At 43.0% G+C, this 22,730-nt stretch overlaps 1 protein-coding gene across 1 annotated transcript in view; it reads right to left on the reverse strand.

Annotated features, from left to right (window-relative positions):
* Positions 1–22,730, reverse strand: part of CSTPP1 (centriolar satellite-associated tubulin polyglutamylase complex regulator 1) — a 204,622-nt gene that overhangs the window by 115,431 nt on the left and 66,461 nt on the right. The gene's annotated exons all lie outside the window — the stretch shown is intronic.

Below are 22,730 nucleotides of genomic sequence, written 5' to 3' on the forward strand. Positions count from 1 at the left end.
GGCCCAAGTGAGTCATTGTTTAAGCTGGGCCAGGAAAGGGAAAAAATACACTCCATTGCCTTTGGGTTCTTTTGCCAAAGAAACAGAGGCTGCAGAGCCTGGAGTAATCTAAAAATGGAAATTCCACCAAAGAATGGGCAATTATCCAGGGAATCATCGCTACCAAGGGCAGCCTTAAGGTTTCAGAAAACGTCTGAATTCCTGAACGGAAAACAAGCTAATCTCTGTAGAAAGGCAGACATTAAACTGAAAATGGCAGGCATGGAGGGAACAGTGGTAATTCCAAATGCCCGTTTTCATTTATTGACCATCTTAAAGGTAAAATAATTTTCCGAATTTCTGAACTGAAAACAAAAAATTTCAGGAGCCATCTATGCCTTTTCTCTTTTCCCAAATCAATTTCAGCAGGAGCAGTTTCCCCTATCTTTAACATACGGTACGCTAACATTTAGGACAACACTGCTCTATTGCTGGTACTATCAATAGCACTGGATATGAGAGAAAATTACAGACTTCCTTCCCTCCTGAAAGGAAAGCTAGTTACAGACTTTTAAAACTAGGAAGAAGTGTAAGGACAATATATAGCAAAAGATTATGTTAGAAGAAAAGAGTTTTTTCAAGCAATGAAAGTGTTAACTCAACCATGCAGTTTAACGCAGTACCATTATTGTCTTGTGCAAAGTAAAATGAAAAATACAGCAAATGAGCTGTTACAGGCAAATGGGGTAAGCTACATTTCCAGCAAATGAGGTCTGAAATGGAGCTTGAATTTATGAAGCTGTCCAGCAAAGAAGTAGTCCCACAGTGTGCTTCCTACCTCCAGGTGAAAAAGTTGATGACTAGGTCATGGTCTAAGCTATAAAGGAACTAATAACAGTCAAATAATAACTTTAGCATAGCCTTAAAGACCTTTAAAAGACTACTCCAAATGCTACATTTTATGTAGTCTTCTCCTGATTCTATTCTCCATGCCCATTGCCCATTCCTTACCGGCTGGTTTAAAAAAAAAAAAAGATTTATTTTTAAAAAATTTTTAATGGAAAGTCAGATACACAGAGAAGAGGAAAGACATAGGGATAGATCTTCCGTCCGTTGATTCACTCCCCAAGCAGCTGCAATGGCCGGAGCTGCACTAATCTGAAGCCAGGAGCCACCTCTGGGTCTCTCATGCGGGTGCAGAGTCCCAAGACCTTGGGCCATCTTCGACTGCTTCCCCAGGCCAACAAGTGACTTTTAAATACGTTTGAGGCATTTTCTCACTTCTTATTTTGTCCTTCCCCATGAATTTTTCTCCTTTCTCCCTTTGCTTTTCTTGACTTTTGCTGTGTTAGGAAATTTTTACAGAGAAAAAAAATCCTCTTTTCTACTTTTTTAGTTATTTCTGTTAATTTGGAAGCAGTTGACAGAATCTGCAATGTTTCTGTATACATATTTTTTAAATGTCTAAGTTTATTCAACATCTTAATCATTTTCTAAAACAAAGCAAGGACAAAAACATACTTTCAATAACTTAGATATAACTTTCCTCATCTCCTAAAGTTTCTTAGAACTTTTACTTTCTTTATTGCAAAACTTTCTTAATGTGGTAAAATAGTTACAATTTTAAGATCATTTTTCCCATTGATAAGTTACAACCTGGTGGCATTAAGACTCATAATGCTGTGCAACCACCATCACAATGTATATATAAAATGTTTTCCCCATCCTCCAAAACCTTGTAATTATTAAACAGCAACACTCCTTGAGACCTTCTATTCCATTCTGTCTATAAGCCTGCTTATGCTAGGCACCCCAGACAGATGGAATCACAGATTTTATCCAGCCGTGTGTTATTTACAGAGCATAATGATTTCAAGACCTACACATGCCGTGGCACATAACAAAGTTTCTTTTTAAAGCTGAATAATATTCCATTACACATACATACCACAGTGTGTCTATCCATGCATCCGCTCACAGACACGTGATTTACTTCCACTTTGCACAACTGTTCCAGTATCTGCTTTGAAGTTTTTAGATATAAATGTGGGAGTGCAATTGCTGGGTCCTATACCTCTTTTTTTTTAAAAAAAGATTTATTTATTTTTATTACAAAGTCAGATATACGAGAGGAGAGACAGAGAGGAAGATCCTCCGTCCAATGACTCACTGCCCAAGTGAGTGCAACGGCTGGTGCTGTGCCGATCCGAAGCCGGGAACCTGGAACCTCCCCCAGGTCCCCCATGCAGCTGTAGGGTCCCAAGGCATAGGGCCGTTCTCCACTGTTTTCCCAGACCACAAGCAGGGAGCTGGATGGGAAGCGGAGCTGCCGGGACCAGAACCGGCGTCCATATGGGATCCCGGGGCGTTCAAGGCGAGGACTTTAGCCACTAGGTCCTGCCACCGGGCCCTATACCTATGACTTGCCCAGAACTGCTGCTCCATTCTCACCAGGAAAGCATGAAGGTCCAATTTTTCTACATCCTTGCCAACATGACTTTCCTTCTCCTCTCCTCTCCTCCTCTCCTCTCCATTTTCCTCTCTTCCTTTTTTGACTTTGGTTTGAATTTCCTCAAAAACTAATGATGTTGAATATTTTCTAATGCACATATTGGCCATATTTGTAATTTCTTTGGAAAGATGTCTATTCAAGTATTTCATCCAACTTTTAAGTTAGGTTATTTTGTTGTTGAATTGTAGGAGCCCTTTATTTCTTCTGAATATTAATGTCTTCTTAGATATAACTTTAAAATATTTTCCCCTATTGTATAGGTTGTCCATTTGCACATCCTTTAAATGCACAAAAATTCTTAATTAAGTGCAATTTATTTATATTTTTGCTTCTTATACTCTTGGCGTCATATTTGAGAAATCGGTGCCAAATACAATGTTAAGATTTGATTCCTGGGCCAGAATGGTGGCTCAACAGGCTCATCCTCCCCTTGCAGCACCAGCATCCTATGTGGAAACTGGTTCTAGTGCCAGCTGCTCCACTTCTGATCCAGCCCCCTGTTCGCGGACTGGAAAGGCTGAGGAGGTGACTCAAGTCCTTGGATCACTGCACTCACAAGAGAGGATCAGAAGAAGCTCCTGGCGCCTGGCTTTGGATCAGCTCCGCTCACACCACTGTGGCCATTTGGAGGAATGAATCAGCAAAAGAAGTCTCTCTCTGTGCTTCTCCCCTTCTCTCTGTAAATCTGCTTTTCAAATAAAAATAAATTTTATTTTTTGCAAAAAATTCTTCATTCTACATTTCCCTCCAACAAATTTGTAGTTTTAGCTCTTAATCTAGGACTCTGAGCCACTTGGAGTTAATTTCTGCATGAAGTGTTAGGAACAGGTCCAACTTCATTCTTTTTCCTGTGAATATCCAGTTTCTCAGGACATTTGTAGGAAAAAACAAAACATTGAATGGCACCCTTACTGGAAATCAACTGACCATATCTGTCATGATTGATATCTGCCTCCCTCATCTACATGTATACTCGTGGTCTCTGTGTCTGCCATAATACTTCCCAGCTTTAATTACTGTGGCTTTGTATTGAGCTTTGTAGTCAGGAAGTTTGACTTTTCGCGCTTTATATTTCTCCTTGTTAAGATTGTCTTTGCTGTTCAAGGTCTTCTGCAATTTCATATAGATCTGAGGAATACTCTTCGTACTTCTGGAAAAAAGCTACTGGGGTTTTCAAAGAGACACTGATGAATCTGCAGATTGTTTTGAGTAGTACCGCCATCTTCACACTGCTACATCTTTATATTCCCCATGGACAGAGGATGACTTTTCATTTGTTTAAACAGGTCTCCTTCAGTTTCATTCAGCAGGGCTTTATAGTTTTCAGCGTGCAAGTCGTACACTTCCTTGGTTAGATGTATTCCTAAGTATGTAGTCTTTTTGATGCTCTTGTAAATGGAATTGCTTTCTTAATTTCAAGTCGGAACCAGGCAAGGACCAGAGAAAGCTCCTCTCCCTAGTCCGGAAGGAAGTTTACTGTTCTTCCGTTTCTGCGGACCACTCAGTGCTCCTGGTTGTCGTTCTGATGACCTTGAGGATACGGGCATCTTAATTGGTGCTATAACCACTAATCTGGATGTCCATTCTTTCTAGCTTTTTAAGCGTAAAATATATGACTTTTTAATGCCAAGCGTTATTAAATTTACCAATATATTAATTAAGTTTTATGCTCACTACTATTTCTTGCATTCTACTTCTTGGATCCATAATTTTTAAAAAAGATTTATTCATTTTTATTAGAAAGTCAGATATACATAGAGGAGGAGAGACAGGAAGATCCCCTATCCACTGATTCACTTCCTAAGTGGCTGCAACAGTTGAGACTGAGTCAATCTGAAGCCAGGAGCCAGGAGCTTCTTCCCAGGGTCTCCCATATGGGTGCAAGATCCCAAGGCTTTGGGCTGTCTTTGACTGCTTTCCCAGGCCACAAGCGGGGTGGCTGGGGTTAGAAGCAGTGCCCATTTGGGATCTCAGTGGGTACAAGGTGAGGACTTTAGCTGCTAGGCTACCATGCCGGGCCCTGGATCCATACTTTATTTTCTTGTTACATCCTTTAAGAAAAATTCACAGTTACTTATATGAAATCCTTTGGTCCCTCCTTAGAATGACAAGTTTTGGGATTTGATACAGTCAATATGCTGCACAAACCCAGAAATGATATGACACTTCCGGGGGACAGGAAAATATCCCATAGAGTTAAGTATGTTAATATTTTCATGGAGGAATATACACATATTTGCAATAATTCAGATAAAGACTAAAAATAGGCTCACAAATTAGTTCAGCTCAAATTTGTTCCCAAATGAATTTGCTGAAAAGACATAGTTTTGAAACTATTAGAATTCTGAATTTCTTTTTTTACATTTATTTACTTGTATTGCAAAGGCAGGAGAGACAGAAAGATCTTGCATCTGCTAGTTCACTCCCCAAACAGCTGCGACAGACTGAGCTGAGTCCATCTGAAGCCAGACTTCTGGGTCTCCCACATGAGTGTAGGGTCCCAAGGCTTCAGGCCATCCTTGCTGCTTTATCAGGCCATAAGCAGAGAGCTGGATGGGAAGTGGAGTAGCTGGGACACAAACTGGTGCCCACAAAGAATGATAGCGCTTGAAGGCAGAGGATTAGCCAGTTGAGCCATTCTGCCAGCCCCTAAATCATGAATTTCTGAAAGTCATAAGCCTATAATTCTTTCAGCAGAACAGAACTCTCTATGAGTGGTAAATTTTTCACTTTCTGTATGACTGAAAATATTACTCCACACTTTCAGAATGATAGTTTAACTAGACGGAGAATTCTTGGTTGGCACTTCCTTTCCTTTAGCACTCTAAAGCTATGGGGTCTTCAAAAATTCATGCAGAGTTTAAATTTCCAGCACCCTCCCGGCTACTGGTGGGTCTCAGGATGGGGCATCTCATGCCTGGATCCCAGACGCCAGCCACCACGTGCACGTGGTGAGCTGTCCCCGGGCCTGCCTGGGCTCCGGGGGCTGCTCCCTTCGGGGTGAGTACACTGAGGGGGGAAGTCTCCGTGACTGGGCAGGTCCGGGGCCCACCAGCCACCCTCAATGGGTGGTGAATGGGATTGGGGAGGGGCAGCACCCAAATGTGCATCCTGAATAGGGGTGGGCCGGGCTGCAACATTCACCAGCTCATACAAGGCCAAATGGAAGGCCAGACTATACAGGGCACTGGCCTAAAACCCAATGGCATGTATGAGTACTGGGTCTGGGAGTGGATTAAGTGGAGGATCTTGGGAAACTCCCTTGGCGAGTCATAGCTCCCGCTGGTGAACATGTGGTCCAGGACTGGGGTCAGACGAGCTGGGCAAAGTAGCTCCAACAGTTGGCTAATGTGTCAATTGGTAATGGAATAGGGTGTACCGGGCAGGACTGAGCAAACCTTAACCCACAAGTGAAACTAGAGACCAGGATGGAGCACAGGTCATGCTGAGCTAGGCTGTTGCACCTACTGGTCTGCATGAGCCAGGAACGCTAAGCCACAGTGTCTAAGGCAGAGGTCGGGACAGGTGAGGGGCTGAGCCAAGCTGAGTCAAAGCAACCACTGGCATGCACGTGATCTACAGCTAGGAACAGGCCCAGTTGGGGAGGTAAGGGGACAACTCTAGCTGGGTTGAGGTTCCCACCAAGAGGCACATGGCCTGGAATGGGGGCTGCGTTCTGATCAGGAAACGGTTGTAGTCTCCCTTGGCACAAGTGTGGACTGGGATTGGATGCACCGAGCCGGGTCAGACTCCAACACCCTCTGGTGTCCTGGAGGACCAGGGTAGATGTGGGATGGACTAGGCAAGGTCTCAACCCCTACTGAGCCATGTGTGAGCCATATGTGGGTATGGACGAGCCATGGCTGGGCTGAAACATCCAACAGCAAAGACCGGTTTGGGTTGAAGGCCAGTCAGGAAAAGCCACTGTTCCTGCTAGGACAGGAGGTGAACTGAGTAGGGCTGGCTCATGGTCCCCCTGGTATGCGCAAAATCTGGCATTGGGAGGGGTTCTGATGGAGGAGCCTGGGCAACTCCTCTGGCACGACACAGACCCGGCAGGTAAGCACAAGAAACATGTTAAGAAACAGCCCAGAACAGGCCATGGAAAGTTACCCACTGGCATACAATTGGCATGGATTGGGAGAAGACCAGGCTGAATCAGTTCTCATCATCCACTGGCAAATCCAAGCACCAGAACAGACTGTGGGTTGAGCCGGTTTTGGTCACCACAAAAACCAGTGCCAAGGTGAGGTTGCCTGTACTGGATGTGACCACAGCACCCAACCAGCACATGTGAGAACCAGGAAGGGAGGAGCGGAGCCGGCAGGGGAATAAGGGGTGGTTCCCTTGCTGGACAGCTACTCCCACTGGAGAGCGTGAGCTGGGATGGGGCAGACCAGACTGGGCAGGGCTACCATACCTGTGCGCCTCATGCAGACCAGATCAGGGAAAAGCCAGACTGGGCTGATTGATCCTACTGGTGCAAACAAAATTAGAGTGGGTGAGGGTTGTTTGGGCTTAGCCACAGCATCAGCTGGTAGAAGCTGGCACTGGGGGCTAATTCTGTCAAGTCAAACCACAGAACTACCTGGAAAGTGCATAATCTGGGAGTGGGAGAGGCCTGGGAGGGAAATAGTGGGCTCCTCCCTCTTGGGTTACCACTTCCACGGGAGGGCACGAAAACTAGGACAGGGGCTGGGGTGGCTAGACAGACACCCAACAGCATCTGTGTGGGTTGCATAGTGGAGCTGGTTAGACGGAACTAAGCTTTAATACCCATTGACATGTACAAGAGCTGAATGGGATGTGGGACAGACTGGCCTAGTCTGCTACACAGACTGGCAAACCAGGGTAGGGGGCGGGCCTGGTGGGGGTTATTGTGGGTCGCTCCAACTAGCCTGCAGCTCCTACTGGTTTATGCGAGGGCCAAGTATGTGTTGGGCAGAACCAGGCTGGACTGCAACACCCATTGGTTCCAGTGGAAGTTGGGGCTGAAAACAGAACCAACCCAGTGATTGCAACCACCAGCTGATCAGGGCAATGAACTGTGCCGATCCCTGTACTTGCTAGTACATACAAGAATATGGTCTGAGAACACCTCAGACAAAGTTTCTTTGGGGATTTCCCCAATCGAAATGCTGGACTCAGAACCCTAAACAAGAAAAGACAGAAGACAGAACAGGTCAGTCAACCATCTCAGCTATATGTTGGCAGCAAAATACGGGACAAACGGAGACTCTATGATGGACTATGTCAATCAGTGGATTCTTCAAAGACCTCATTGTGCTTGGAGTGGCAAGATTGGCAGCAATTCGTAACTGGTGAACCATCAAAACCACTTGAGCAAGAACCTTGGAGCATGCCCCACATCTGGGACCTGGGGAGGGTGGGAAATTGGGTGGGCCTTCTCCCTTAATACCCCCCTTTAAACAGGAAGGAAACAATATGGGAATAATAGTCTTACCCACTTTCCTATAGCCCTTGAACCTTTTTACCCTAATTAACTATATAAAGATTGTCAAAAAATAATTTAAAAAATTAATTAATTAAAAAAAAAGATTTGGTAAACTGATAACTAAAGATTAATAAAGTGACATAAGATGCCTCCAAAAAAAAAATCATGCAAAGTACACTCTATGAAAAACCAGAAGTGTATCTCCCAATTTCTTTTGCAGTGAAATTAACTTATCTTCTGTTTCACTTTCCATGCATTTAAAAAAAAGTGCATTTATTTGAAAGGCACAATTAGAGAGAGAGAGAGGGAAAGAGAGAGGGAAGAAGGCAGGGAGAGAGATGGAGGCAATGAGAGGGGGAGACGGAGAGAAAGAGAGAGACAGAGAGACAGTCATCTTCCATCCACTGCTTCACTCTCCAAATTGCTGCAATGGCCAAAGTGGGGCTGGTCCAAATCTAACAACCTGGAGCCAGGAGTTGCAAGTAGGAGCTTCTTCCACGTCTCTCACACACAGGGGTCCAAGCACTTGGGCCATTCTTTGCTGCTTTAGCAGGCACATTTAGCAGGAAGTTGGATGAAGAGTGGAGCCGCTGGGACTTGAATAGGTGCCTATATGGGATGCCAGTGTTGTAGGTGGCAGCTTTAGCTGCTACACCACAACACTGGCCCCTTCCATGAGCTTTTTAAAGCATACTCCTACTCTACATTTGACACTTACGTTGTTACCAAACAGGAACTGTTAAACGTCTGCCATCTTTTGAAGTCATTTGTTCTTATCATTTGTATAAGCCTTTTTTTTTTTAATTTATTTAACATTAATGTCTTTCAGAGTCAACAAACCATGTAAGTTTATTTTTACTTATCTTGCTTAGCACTTTAATCTATACTTCTGATTTTTTCTCAATTACAGAAAATTCTCAGCCAGCATCTTTTAAAACAATTCTTTGCTATTCCATCATTTTCTCTGCTCTCCCAAAAGAATGAACTGTAGCCATTCAATGCCTCTTACCTATTTTTCATAATTCCTCATTTATATATGTCTTGTACTTACTTTTACCATCCAAAGTATTAATTTTCTATAATGTCTGCTTTGGACTTACTCTATTTTTTCAAATAAATATTAGTAACCTTAATTTTCTGAATTTTTAATTGGTCTTTTAAATAATATATGCTTCATTGTACCTGTTTTTGCTCCCCAATTTTCTGTTATTTTCAAATAACTACCATTCATTTTTTTATTTCAAAGTCCATTTATTTATTTCATAAGTTCAATATAATTTTTATTTTCTTGGGTGTATGTTATGTTTATGGACTGTCTTTCTCAGTAATCACTTTCCTTATGTATTTTTAAATCATACTGTACAGGCCCTTTTAAAAAATATTTATCATTTATCTGGAAGGCAGAGTGACAGAAACAGAGGCAGAGACAGCGTGAGTGAGACCGTCCACCTGATGGCTTACTCCCAGGTCTGACCCAGTCCCTTGATACGTGATGCCAGTGTTAAGTTTAACCCACTGTGCCAAAGCGCCAGGCCCTAGAGGCTCTTGGGTTTTTGTGGCTTTTTTTTTTAAGATTGATTTTATTAGAAAGACAGATTTACAGAGAGGAGGAGAGACAGAGAAAAGATCTGTCATTACTGCTTCACTCCCCGAGTGGCTGTAACAGCCAGAGCCCATCTAAAGCCAGGAGCTTCTTCCAGATCTCCCACATGGATGCAGGGTCCCAAGGCTTTGGGCTGTCCTCTGCTGCTTTCCCAGCCACAGGCAGGGAGCTGGGTGGGAAGTGGAGCAGCTGGGACAAACAAGAGTGCAAATCAGATCCCAGCATTTGCAAGCAGAGGATTTAGCCATTGGGGCATCGTGCCAGGCCCCCAGAGGTTCTTCTTAAGGAGGAGGTTTTCACTGTCCTCAAGACAAAACCTAGTCTAGAACCAGATCTTACATTAGATGATTTAAGGCTCACTCCTGTGTGGTGACCACTGAGATGGTCCTGAACCAATGAGTGGCTGGGCCTGCTAAACCCCGTCTGTCAGCAGACATACCTCTCACACCCTAGATTTTTGTGTAAGTCAGATCCCAGGTAGCAAGTGGAACTTATTGTCTCCCATGAAGAGGTAGAGGTGGAAGATGCTGGTTACAGGCCCTGCCCTGTGTTTGACACTTTCAATCTCCATCTTTCCATGAGAAATGGGCTTTCAACCCATGCCTGCTTCTGAAGCCAGAGCCTAGGAGGTCTATGGTTTCAGCCGCATTTACTGCACTGTGGCTTTGTCTAAAAACCTGGTCCATGGATACAGTGACATTGCCTTTCCACATAACTATATCTCTTACATTTCTCCTTAGAAAATTTTGAGTATCCCATCAACAGTGGAGTAGAGTACCTTTCTCCCCACATCCTCCACAGCAGGTGTTGTTGGTAGATTCCTAAATGTAGGCCATTATCACTGGAGTTGTGTGGAACTTCACGTGGTTTTTATTTGCATTTTCCCTAATAGCTAGAGACCCTAAGCATTTTTCATTCAAATGACTATTTTCATTCAAATGACTATTAGCCATTCAAATTTGTTCTTTTGAAAAACGCCTGTTCATTTTGTTCACCCAGTTCTTAACAGCATTGTTTGTTTTGCTGTTGTTGAGTTTCTGAAGCTCTTTGTAAATCCTGGATTATCAGTCCCCAACGCGTTGTTTGATGTGCAGATTTTCTCCCATTCTGTTGGGTTGCCTCTTCACTTTGTTGACTGTTTCCTTTCCCATACAGAGCTTCTTAGTTTGATGCAGTCCTGTTTATTTTGGCTTTGACTGCCTGAGTTTTTGGTGCCTTTACCATTGCCTATATCTTCCAGAGTGCTTCCTATGTAGGCTAGTGCAGCCAATGTGGATGTCAATATGAAGAGTGCTCGGGCTCGGCAGCGTGGCCTGGTGGCTAAGGTCCTCGCCTTGATCCCATATGGCCGCTGGTTCTAATCCCAGCAGCTCCACTTCCTCTCTATCTCTCCTCCTCTCAGTATATCTGACTTTGTAATAAAAATAAAATAAACCTTGAAAAAAAAAATGAAGAGTGCTCACACAACTGAAAATTGTCTGCTGTATGACCCAGCTATCCCACTCCTGGGAATATATTCAAATGAAGTGAAACTTGCATATGAGAAAGCGACATGCAATCCTATATTTTTAGCAATGCAAACCACAAAAAGTGAAGACATGGAAACCAATCCAGATCCCATCCAAAGTGAATAGATAAGGGAATTGGTACATTTACTACACAGAATACTACACAGCCATTAAAAGGAATGAAATCCTAACCTTTTGCAACAATATGGTCCCCACTGGAGACCATTATGCTCTGTGTAATAAGCCAGTCCCAAAAGGACAAATATCATATGTTTTCTCTGATATAAGGCAACATTCATGCAAAACAGAAAACAAACGGATACATAGGTGAGTAACTGCATACATACATTCTCATAGATGAACTATATAATGGACATTGGCATACTGGGAAGTAAGACACACTGCAATAGGCATATCTGCTCCCAAGTAAGAGGACTCCCAGTGAAATAGTTAAATACACCTTGACGATATGATACTAGATTTTCTACCTTTGCTATACCTTCAGTGTCATGATATATTTAAGTATTAGTGTTAAACTCGTGACTGTTAGGGCCCAGCGCAGTGACCTAGCAGCTAAAGCCTCACCTTGAATGTGCCGGGATCCCTTATGGATGCTGGTTCTAATCCCAACAGTGCTGCTTCCCATCCAGCTCCCTGCTTGTGGCCTGGGAAAGCAGTTGAGGACGGTCCAAAGCCTTGGGACCCTGCACCCGTGTGGGAGACCCGGAGGAGGCTCCTGGCTCCAGATCGGCACAGCACCAGCTGTTGCAGTCACTTGGGGAGTGAAGCATTGGATGGAAGATATTTCTCTCTGTCCCTCCTCCTTTCTATATACATCTGACTTTGCAATAAAAATAAACAAGTCTTTCCAATAAAAAACTTGTAACTGTTAGTATCACGACTGTGGTAATACGGGGGAAATGATAGGAGGGGAAAATGAGGAGGGAGAAAGGGGAGAAAAAAGGGGGATCCTTATACATACAAAACTGCATCATGGTAAATAAGAAAAATAACTTTGAAAAGGAAATTCTGCATATATTATTTGGAATGAAGAGGAGGTCATAAACAGTGCAAATCATGATTACCAGAAATTCAAAGCAAGCTCACTACCAACCAAGCTTAAAACTGCCTGTTCATGCTAATTTTCTACTGTATTTAACTAGACGAAAGCCCTTTGATATCAGTTCTTCCTCTAACATAAGACAGAAAGTCCCTAAAATCTCTTAGAAGTATAGCATAAACCTATCTTGAACAGATTTCCTTAAAAACAGTATCCAACCCTAGCAAATTGTGTTAAATTGTTGAAGATTTCCATTGAAGATCTTAATTTGCAAGAATTCTGTGGTAAATTCATACTTGCCAAAAAGTTACAACAACAGTACAATTAACTCCCAAATACCCATCAGCTAGCTAACTCCAATATATATTTGTTCTCCCTCACAGACTCTTCCCCTCTCTCACACACAGACACAAATACAAGCGTATGTATGCACAGACAAATTGCTTTTTGGAGCTGGATAAGCTTTACACGTGATGCTCACTTACCCCTACAATGTGTGTTTTCTAAAAATAAAGAAATGTTCTCATTCTCATAGTACAACATCTCCCATTCAGAAAATCTGAACTGATACAGTACTAGTATCTAATTTATAGGCCTTACAATTTCATCAGCTGGACAGGTGTTGGATGTAGTGGTTGAGACACGCCCATCTCTCCATTCTGTGTATGTCTACACATTGTCAAACCCATGAGTCTACCCTCATTCAATTCCAGCCCGGCACTCAGTGCGGTCTATCCTGTCCCCTTTCCCTCTCTGAAGCTTTGTTTTCCCACAGTGATACATGTGATTGTTATTGTCTGTGCTACACAGGGTCTTGAAAAGTTCACAGAAAAGGTGTATTATGAAAAAGTAGATGGGTCCGGTGTGGTAGCCTAACAGCTAAAGTCCTCGCCTTGAATGCACCGGGATCCCATATGGGCGCCAGTTCTAATCCCGACATCCCCGCTTCCCGTCCAGCTCCCTGCTTGTGGCCTGGGAAAGCAGTTGAGGGACAACCCAAAGCGTTGGGATTCTGCACCTGTGTGGGAGACCTGGAGGAAGTTCCTGGTTCCTGGCTTCAGATCGGCACAGCACTGGCCTTTGTGGCCACTTGGGGTGAATCATTGGACAGAAGATCTTCCTCTCTGTCTCTCCTCCTCTCTGTATATCTGACTTTCCAATAAAAACAAATATTTTTTTAAAAAGGAAAAAAAGTAGATTTCAATTTTCTTAGCACAAAATTTATTTTGTATTCTGTTTTCCATGAATCTTTAAAAAAACATAAAAGATTCTAGTTTTATTTATTTGAAAAGCAGAACAATCAAGAGCAGGAAAGGTAAGAGAAATCTGCCATCCGTTGGTTTACTTTAAAAAAAAATTATACTTATTTGGTGTCAGAGCTATGGGAAGAGAGAGTGAGAAAGAGAAAGAGAATTATTCCACCAGCTGGCTCCCTCTCGAGATGGCTGTAACAGCCAGGACTGGGCCAGGCCAAAGCCAGCAGCCAGGAACTTCATCTGGGTCTCCACATGGGTGACAGATGCCCAAGTGGTTGAGTCATCCTCTGCTGCTTTTCTTGATGCAACCAGAACTCAAAGCAGCACCCTAATATGGATGGCTTCCCAGGCCATTGTTATCCCATAGCACCATGACACCTATCCTTCACTAAACTTTTTCAAGCATCCTTCTATGTTTGCTGAATTCTAAAATGTCCAAAAATAGCCAGCCCATTGCTCAGTGAAAAAGCCTAATATTAATACATAATTAGAATCACTTTTTGCCTGAGGGAATAAAGTCCAAAAATGGTGTTTAAAAGTTCCTTAACCTGGGCCCAGCACAGTGGCCTAGTGGCTAAAGTCCTCGCCACCGGGATCCCATATGCGTGCCCGCACACACTAGTTCATGCCAGTTCACATCCCAGCTGCTCCAGTTTCCATCCAGCTCCCTGCTTGTGGCCTGGGAAAGCAGTAGAGGATGGCTCAAAGTCTAGGACAGCCCACAGCCTTGGGACCCTGCACCCACACAGGAGACCCAAAAGAAGCTTCTGGCTCCTGGCTTTGGAGTGACCGTTACAGCCACGTGGGAAGTGAACCAGTGGATGGAAGATCTTTCTCTCTGACCCTCCATCTCTGTAAATCTATCTTTCCAATAAAAATAAATAAGTCTTTAAAAAAAAGTTACTTAATCTCTCCGATCTTCATCAGTTGGGTCATGGTATTTCTTTCAAATACAATTTTTTTTTTCCTGAATGTATTCAATTTTCAGGGTTCAAAAACTTCATGCAAAAATAGTCAAGGCTGGCATTGTGGTACAGTGGATTAAGCCCATTAGCTATCATCTACCACTCCAACATTCCGTTTGAGCGCCAGTTCAAGTCTGACTTGGCTTTTGATCCAGTTCACTGCCAAGGTGCCTGGGAAAGCAGCAGAAGATGGCTTAAATATCTGGATCCCTGCCAACTACGTGGGAGACTTAGTCTGGCTGCTGAGTTTGGCCTGACCTAATCCTGGGCATCGGGACCATTTGGAGAGTGAACTAATGAATGGAGCTGTGTGCTCTCTTTTTTGCTGCCTTTCAAGTAAATTTTTTTTTAAGTTCGTGAAAAATCCACAACATCTTTCAATTAAAACTTCCAGGAACTTTTTGAAATCCCCTTATGTATATTTAAACACTTGTATATATGAAGCTAACAATAGTTCCAAAAGCAAGATCTCTACAGTGAGGTATTAAAAATTTTTTTTCAGATAACAGATTTTCATTTTGTATTATAAGTCAGAGGCTTCGTGCTCTGCTAAATCAATTATTCAACAAGTCCAAATCAAGGAAGAGTGCAATTCAACAGGAACACAAAAAGGGGCCATAGAAAACAATTAAATGAAAAGATACCAACTGATACGCAGTGAATTTCAAGGTGGTGATAACCTGCCTGACGAGGATTTGAAAGACAGTTTGATCAAACACTGTGTTTGCAGAAAAACTGATATGCACAGGCCTTTTTTATTTTTGTATTTTTGAGTTTTTTCTTCCTTTCAAATTTTAGCTCCAACAAACAAGCCAGAACATGTGGAATTTGTCTTTCTGTGTCCAGTTTATTTCACTCAATGTTATAACCTTCAGCTGCAACCATTTTGATGCAAATGATAGAATTTCATTTAAAAATTACTTAAAAACATTTTTTAAAAGACTTATTTTGAAACTAAGAATTCCAAGGTGTGGGGGGTCTGGCATGGTGGATCTGTTGGCTAACTCATCCCTTGCAAGTGCCAGGATCTCATATGGATGCTGGTTTGTGTCTCAAGTGCCCCACTTCCCATCCAGCTCCCTGTTTGTGGCCTGGGAAAGCAGTCGAGGACGGCCCAGTGCCTTGGGACCCTGCACCCGCGTGGGAGACCCAGAAAAAGTTCCTGGCTCCTGGCTTGGGATCAGCGCAGCTCTGGTTGCTATAGCCATTTGAGAGTGAATCAGTAGATGGAAGATCTTTCTTTCTGTTTCAACTTCTCTCTATAAATCTGCCTCACCAGTGCACTGCTGCAATGGCCAGCGCTGAGCTAGGTTGAACCCAGGAGTTCCCTAAGGGTCTCCCCCAGGCAGGGAAGGACTCGAGCACCTGGGTATTGTCCACTGCCTTCCCACACTTATAACAGGGAGCTGGATCCGAAGGGAAGCAGACCGGACATGAATCAGCACCCATATGGGATGCTGGTGTCGTAGTAAGCAGCTTTACCTGCTATGCCAGAACACTGGCTCCTCATTGTTTTTATACCTGAACACTTCACTGTATCAAAAAGCAGTTTTAGATCATTGATCTTTCTTCTTACTCTCCTTTTTTATCTTTCAGTCCATCCACGAACATTTCACTGGTAATCAATTTCATTGGTCTCTGGTTTAATCCTCCCATGTCCTTATTTATTTTTCTTAAATGAGAAGATACATATGTGTGTATAATTTCTTCTCCTCTCATACAACAGGTAGTTTTATATAGATATTCCTTTGCTGTCATGAATAAGTTTAGAAAACCTCTCTATGATTGTCCAGCTACAAGATAACCAGAGATAGCAAAGTTAAAATTAAAAATGCTATTTAGGGCCCAGCGTGGTAGCAGCTAAAGTCCTCGCCATGCATGTGCTGGGATCCCTTATGGGCTGCCCTTATCCCAGCAGCCCCTCTTCCCATCCAACTCCCTGCCTGTGGTCTGGGAAAGCAGAGGATGGACCAAAGCTTTGGGACCCTGCACCTGCGTGGAAGACATGGAAGAACCTCCTGGTTCCTGGCTTTGAATTGGTGTAGTTTCGGTCATTGCGGCCACTTGAGGAGTAAATCATCTGATGAAAGGTCTTTCTCTCTGTCTCTCCTTCTCTCCGCATATCTGAATCATATATATATTAGTTATTTTTAAAGATTTGGGCCTGGTGCAGTAGCCTAGCAGCTAAAGTCCTCGTGTTGCACATGCTGGGATCCCATATGGGCGCCAGTTCATTTCCTGGCTGCTCCACTTCCCATCCAGCTCCCTGCTTGTGGCCTGGGAAAGTAATAAAGGACAGCCCAAAGCCTTGGGATCCTGCACTCGCATGGAAGACCCAGAAGAGGTTCCTGGCTCCTGACTTCGAATTGGCGCAGCACCAGCCGTTGCGGTCATTTGGGGAGTAAATCATCGGATGGAAGATCTTCGTCTCTGTCTCTCCTCCTCTCTGTATATCTGATTTTCCAATAAAAATAAAGAAATCTTTTTCTCTGTAAAATCTTTTTTTTTTTTTAAGATTTCTTTATTTTTATTGGAAAGGTAGATTTACAGAGAGAAAGATCTTCCATTCACTAGTTCATTCTCCAAATGGCTGCAATGACTGGAGTTGAGCCAATCTGAGGCCGGGAGCTAGAAGCTTATTCCAGGTCTCCTACTTTGGTGCAGGGTCCTAACGGCTTTGGTCACCCTTTACTGCCTTCCCAGGTCATCTGCAGAGAGGTGGATTGAAGTGAAGCAGTTAGAACTCAGAATCAGTGCACATATTGGATGCCAGTGCCTGAGGTGGAGGATTAGCTGTTGAACCACTGTGTCAGGCCTTGTTATTTTTTATCTTTTGCTTTAAAAGATTTTTCTACTTGAAAGGAAGAGTTGGAGAGTGAGGGTGATATTGAGCTTCCATCTGCTGGTTCACTCCCCAAATGGCCTCAACAATAGGAGTTGGGCCTGGTGGAAGCCTGGCGCCAAGAGGTTCTTCTGTGTTTCCCACATGGTGTCAGGTGACCAAGCAATTGGGCTGTTCTCCACTGTTTTCCCAGGCACATTAGCAGAGAGCTGGATGGGAAATGGAGCAGCCAGGACTAGAACTGTGCCCAACATGGGATGCTGGTGCCGGGTTTATTGGCCACGGATTATTTTATTTTATTTCATTTCATTTTTTACAAGGTTACTAATTAACTTATTAACATGATGGGGTCTGTCTTAAGTTAGTGCAGCTGTTTGGACCAGTGCAGACACTGGTTAAGATTGTCTGGGTTTGGGTCTCAGCTCCCGATTCTGTTTCTAGCTTTGTGCTAATGAATATTCTGGGACAGCAGGTCAAGGCTCAAGTATGTGGGTCTTTGTCACCCATGTGGGAGACCTAGTTTGAGATCCCAGCTCCTGGCTTCAACTGGGTCCAAACCCAACTTACGCAGGCATTTGGGGAATGAAGTAGCAGATGGTAACTCTTTCTGTTTGTCCTTTGTCTCTCTGTATGTTGACTAAATAATAAAAAAAATTCCAAATTGATTTTAATAAGAAAAATGTTAGAAGATGGTACAGTGGCTTAGAAAGTTCATCTTCCACCTGCATATTGGCATCCCATATGGGTGCAGGTTTGTGCCCCGGCAAATTCGGCTCCCTGCTTATGACCTGGGAAAGCAGTGGGTCCCTAAGCCTAAGTGGGAGACAAGAAGAAGCCCCACAAACATGTTATTTAAAAATATTTTCCGGGCCCGGCAGTGTGGCCTAGCGGCTAAAGTCCTCACCTTGAACGCACCGGGATCCCATATGGGTGCCGGTTCTAATCCCGGCAGCTCCACTTCCCATCCAGCTCCCTGCTTGTGGTCTGGGAAAGCAGTCGAGGACGGCCCAAGGATTTGGGACACTGCACCCGCGTGGGAGACCTGGAAGAGGTTCCTGGTTCCTGGCTTCGGATCAGCGCGCATCGGCCCGTTGCGCTCACTTGGGGAGTGAATCATCGGACAGAAGATCTTCCTCTCTGTCTCTCCTCCTCTCTGTATATATCTGACTTTGTAATAAAATGAATAAATCTTTTAAAAAAATATTTTCCTTATATAAGTTCTATTTATTTTGTAAACATGTTAAGCCAGTAGGTCTTCAAATCAACTGCATGTACTCAGCTGTTAACAAAGGCTGTATATCCAGGAAAAGTCACAATACAGAATTATTTAAGAATTAGCTTATGGGGCCCGGCGTGGTGGTCTAGCGTCTAAAGTCCTCGCCTTGAATGTACCAGCATCCCATATGGGCGATGGTTCTAATCCCGGCAGCTCCACTTCCCATCCAGCTCTCTGCTTGTGGCCTGGGAAAGCAGTCGAGGATGGTCCAAAGCCTTGGGATCTTGCACCTGCGTGGGAGACCCGGAAGGAAATTCCTGGCTCCTGGTTTGGGATCGACGCAAGCACTGGCCGTTGCAGCCACTTGGGGAGTGAAGCATCGGACAGAAGATCTTCCTCTCTGTCTCTCCTCTTCTCTGTATATCTGACTTTGCAATAAAAATAAGCAAATCTTTAAAAAAAGAATTAGCTTATAAAGTCAAATCTACATGGAGATCCCAATTTTGGATATTAACAAGCAAACGGCCAGAAATTACTTAAATTATTTTGGTGAAAAAAAACATGCCACTGAGTAACCAACACATGGGTGACAAAAAGGAAACACAAAAGTCTCTTGGGAAAAATGGTGTTGTAATTTGTTTTTGTCATTGTTGTTGCTGCGGTTGTTTTAACTCATACCAGTTGTTGACCTTGTTTCATGGCTTCTCAATTATGGCAATGTATATAGTAATGGAATACTGGGATCCACCATATCCAGATGTGGGGGTATAATGGAACATGCATCCCTGCTTCCAGACAGAAAATGGACTCCCAATGAAACTGTTGGAAATGTGTAGACAATGGGATGCTAGACCGTCTGACATTGTCTGTACTAGCAATGTCGGGGTACACTTAAATAAGAGACTGATGGAATTGTGATTCCTTATGAAGGACTATACCATTGTAGTAAAATGGGGAAAATCTGTTTGGGGCTGGGAGTTTCGGGGGGAATCCCAGTCTATACAAAATTGTACCACATAATTCAAAAATTAAAAATAAAAATATTAAATAAATAAATAAACAATTTTGGTGAAGTGATTAGTAGTTCACAAAGAAAATAATTAACTATAATTGGACCTTATTTGGTTCATATAGCTAGCAAGCTGTCACATATAGAAGTAAAAAAGGATCAAAAGACCAGTTCAAAATATTATAGCTTAGGGTTGGTGCCAGGGCACATTAGATTAAGCCTCCACCTGGGGTGCCAGCATCCCATATGGGTGCTCCACTTCCGGTCCAGCTCCCTGCTAATGTGCCTGAGAGAGCAGTGGAAGATGATCCATGCCCTTGGACCGCTGAACCAATATGGGAGGACTGGAAGAAGCTTCACACTACTGGCTTTGGATCAGCTCAACTTTGGCTGTTGCAGCCACTTGGGGAGTGAGCCAGCAAACAGAAGATCTCTCTTTCTCTGTCCTTCTCTCTGTGTAAATCAGCCTTTCAAAATGAAAATATACATCAGTCCCGCCCCTCCTGGCTCCTCCCCTAGCGAGTGGACTGCACCAGCCTCATCGTACCTGGATTGTTGCTGATGGTATGTTGGAGCTTCTAATTGATCAGGATGACACTCTGCAGGCTCTGCCTTCAAACCAGAGAGGGCCTCCCTAAGAGGCCGTTGAACTTGACTGGACAATAGGATGCTGGACTCTATGTATGGTATATGCTTGCAATGAGGGAATCCCAATGGATCTTAAGCTGTGGTTATGCATCAAGATGGAGGAATCCACCACAGGGGGAGGGTTTGGAGTAAGGGGGGAGAATCCCAGTACCTATGAAACTGTGTCACGTAATACAATGTAATTAATGAATAAATTATTAAAAAAAGAAAGTAAAAAAAAACACTATGGCTTATCCCAGATGTTTCAAAAGGCAACATTTCAAAACTCTTACAACACTTCATGCCCTTTAGGTACTCTGTTAAAAACGGTCAAGTGGCCTTGACGATTTTGGATTGCAGTTCAGCACCTTTGCAGCCTGTTCTCTTCTTTTTCTTTCTAAAACCAGCCAGTTCTGTGCTCTCTTCTGTTCTCTTAGAGTTGGAATTATTTTCTGTTATTTTGAAATGATTTTTTTTCTCCAAGGAATCCTAAACCTATCTACCCCCAAAAGCAAAAACACAAAACAGATCACATCCAACACTGCAGTTCAAAATGGCAATACCAAGGAAGACAAAAACATGGAATACTGATCAGCCTCTGGAAAATACATGAGACCAAAGATCTAAACATGATTCATCTTACGTTGCTTCTATATAAACAGAAGGGAAAGAAAATATTCCACATAGGGAAAGGAGAGGGGACAAAACTTCTGTGGCTATTTCCCAGTTCAGCTGGTAAACTGGAGTTTTATTCTGCCCCAAATCACCAAATCCTAAATATACATCTACTCCTATGCTGTCATCTGGTCTCCTGAACTAACAATTTCTAAATTTGTTCTTTTCTTCTTCGTGAAATTTAGATAAGGCTTGAAGCCCTTAAATGTTTCCTTCCATTGACTTTCTGCTACAGAACGTGGCATTTCTAACTTAAGAGAAACCAGTGGGGCATGTCAACACAATCTGTCACAGAATCACACAGTAATTTAGACGCAAGTTGGTTCATACCAGTTTCTGTCATATAGGGCCATGAAGAAATTTCTACATAAAACTTTAATGCAACATTTCTAAGAACTTCTCAACTGGGTCATTGTTACTTTTCTACTGGGTTACTGTTATCTTTCATCATATTGTTTAAACATAAAGTATACCTACTACAGAATAAAAAAGTAGTGAAACACATCCAGTATTCATGAAGAAACTTGACAGAGTATGGTTTGAACATAATAGTGTTTGTGGTATTTGTAATGAGCTTTTGCCCAAAGACAAGCATGAGGTGAACTGTTGGGTCCTCAGGTTACAGGTTCTCCGTAGGTTGCACAGAGATAAGTCTACGTGATAAAAGTAACGGAGATGTGCCAGGCTGCAGGTGAAGGCCTAGATAACTCATTTTTTCCTTTGCCAGTACTGGCTCAATTAGAAAGTGCATATTCACGATCTTCAGTACTTGAAAAAAAAACCCTTCAAGTTATGAAGAAATCCAACAGGGACTAACAAATCTTCAGTCACTGTCTAGGAATAGGTGAGGCCACATATGTGTGGCACATAGGATTCATCACTTTGGCAACAGCCTGGGGTGGGGGAGGAAGAAAACCCAGATCAGCTTCTCAGCTCACTCTAATGCCTTAAGCACAGGCATTTCATTTTTTTCTGCCTAAGTTATCCTCAGTAGCAGAGCTACTTTTACTCAAAATTTTAACTACTGAAAAACTGCATAAAGAAAATGACTGCGAATTTAAACTATATGAATTGTATTTATTCACTGAATTGCTTGCTTGTTATTGACTGTGTCCTGTCTTCCAAATATTCTGTAAGGTGATTATGTGTTTTTTTTTTTAATAATACATCTTAAAAAAATATGTTACCATCATTTCTGTAAAGCCCCCTAAGCAGAGCTCTTGATAACCCAGCTTCTAGGAGCTTGCCTAATTTCCCTTGAAATCCAGAGTAATGGTGTTTTCATGCTTTCTCTGGGGAACCTCCCCTGGCTTTACGGCAAGAGTCTCTGGACAAAGACTGTTTGCCTTTAGAATGTTGCAGTCCTTCTGTTACATTCCACCTTTCACCGCACATTCCTTCTCACTTGCTCCCGCCTGTGCTCTCTGGACCTCCCATCTGTCATTTTCTTCCCAGCCCTTTCAACTTCCATTATTTCTTTTGTCCATTGGCTCACCCTGCCTGTACTATTTGCTTTTGCTACTGCAGCTGGCTTTAGTGTTGCAGGTAAGGCTTCCCGCAGTTATCTGCTGCTCCTGCCCATTCTTCCCCTACAAAGTGATTTCTCCACCCCCGGACCTCAAAAGAACTTTTGTGTTTTACCATCAGATCACATACCATATTTTTGTCTGATTTCTTGTCTGTTTGCCTTTTTATCTTTCTCAACTCAATACTAATTTCCTTCCTGGTTTTGGCCACCCACTGCATATTTGTGCTTTATATTGTACTACACAACACCTGAAGGTAATTTTCATTCTAGTCTCTCTTTTTTTTTCATTTGTCTGCAGCCCTGGATTTCAGATTTTTTTATGTCATCCTTTTATTCTCACTAGGATCCCCAAAATGTCTCCCATTAGTAGCACCTGCAGATTTCACTGAAAATCCCACACTATTTTCACCAACATCTTAAATGTTACAACCCCCTTCCTTATTACCAGCTCATTCTAGGGCTAGGAAAGCTAAATGTATCAACTCTCTAGGTTCA

The sequence above is a fragment of the Ochotona princeps genome, chromosome 4 (genome assembly GCF_030435755.1).
Source record: "Ochotona princeps isolate mOchPri1 chromosome 4, mOchPri1.hap1, whole genome shotgun sequence".
In the NCBI taxonomy this organism is placed as follows: Eukaryota; Metazoa; Chordata; class Mammalia; order Lagomorpha; family Ochotonidae; genus Ochotona; species Ochotona princeps.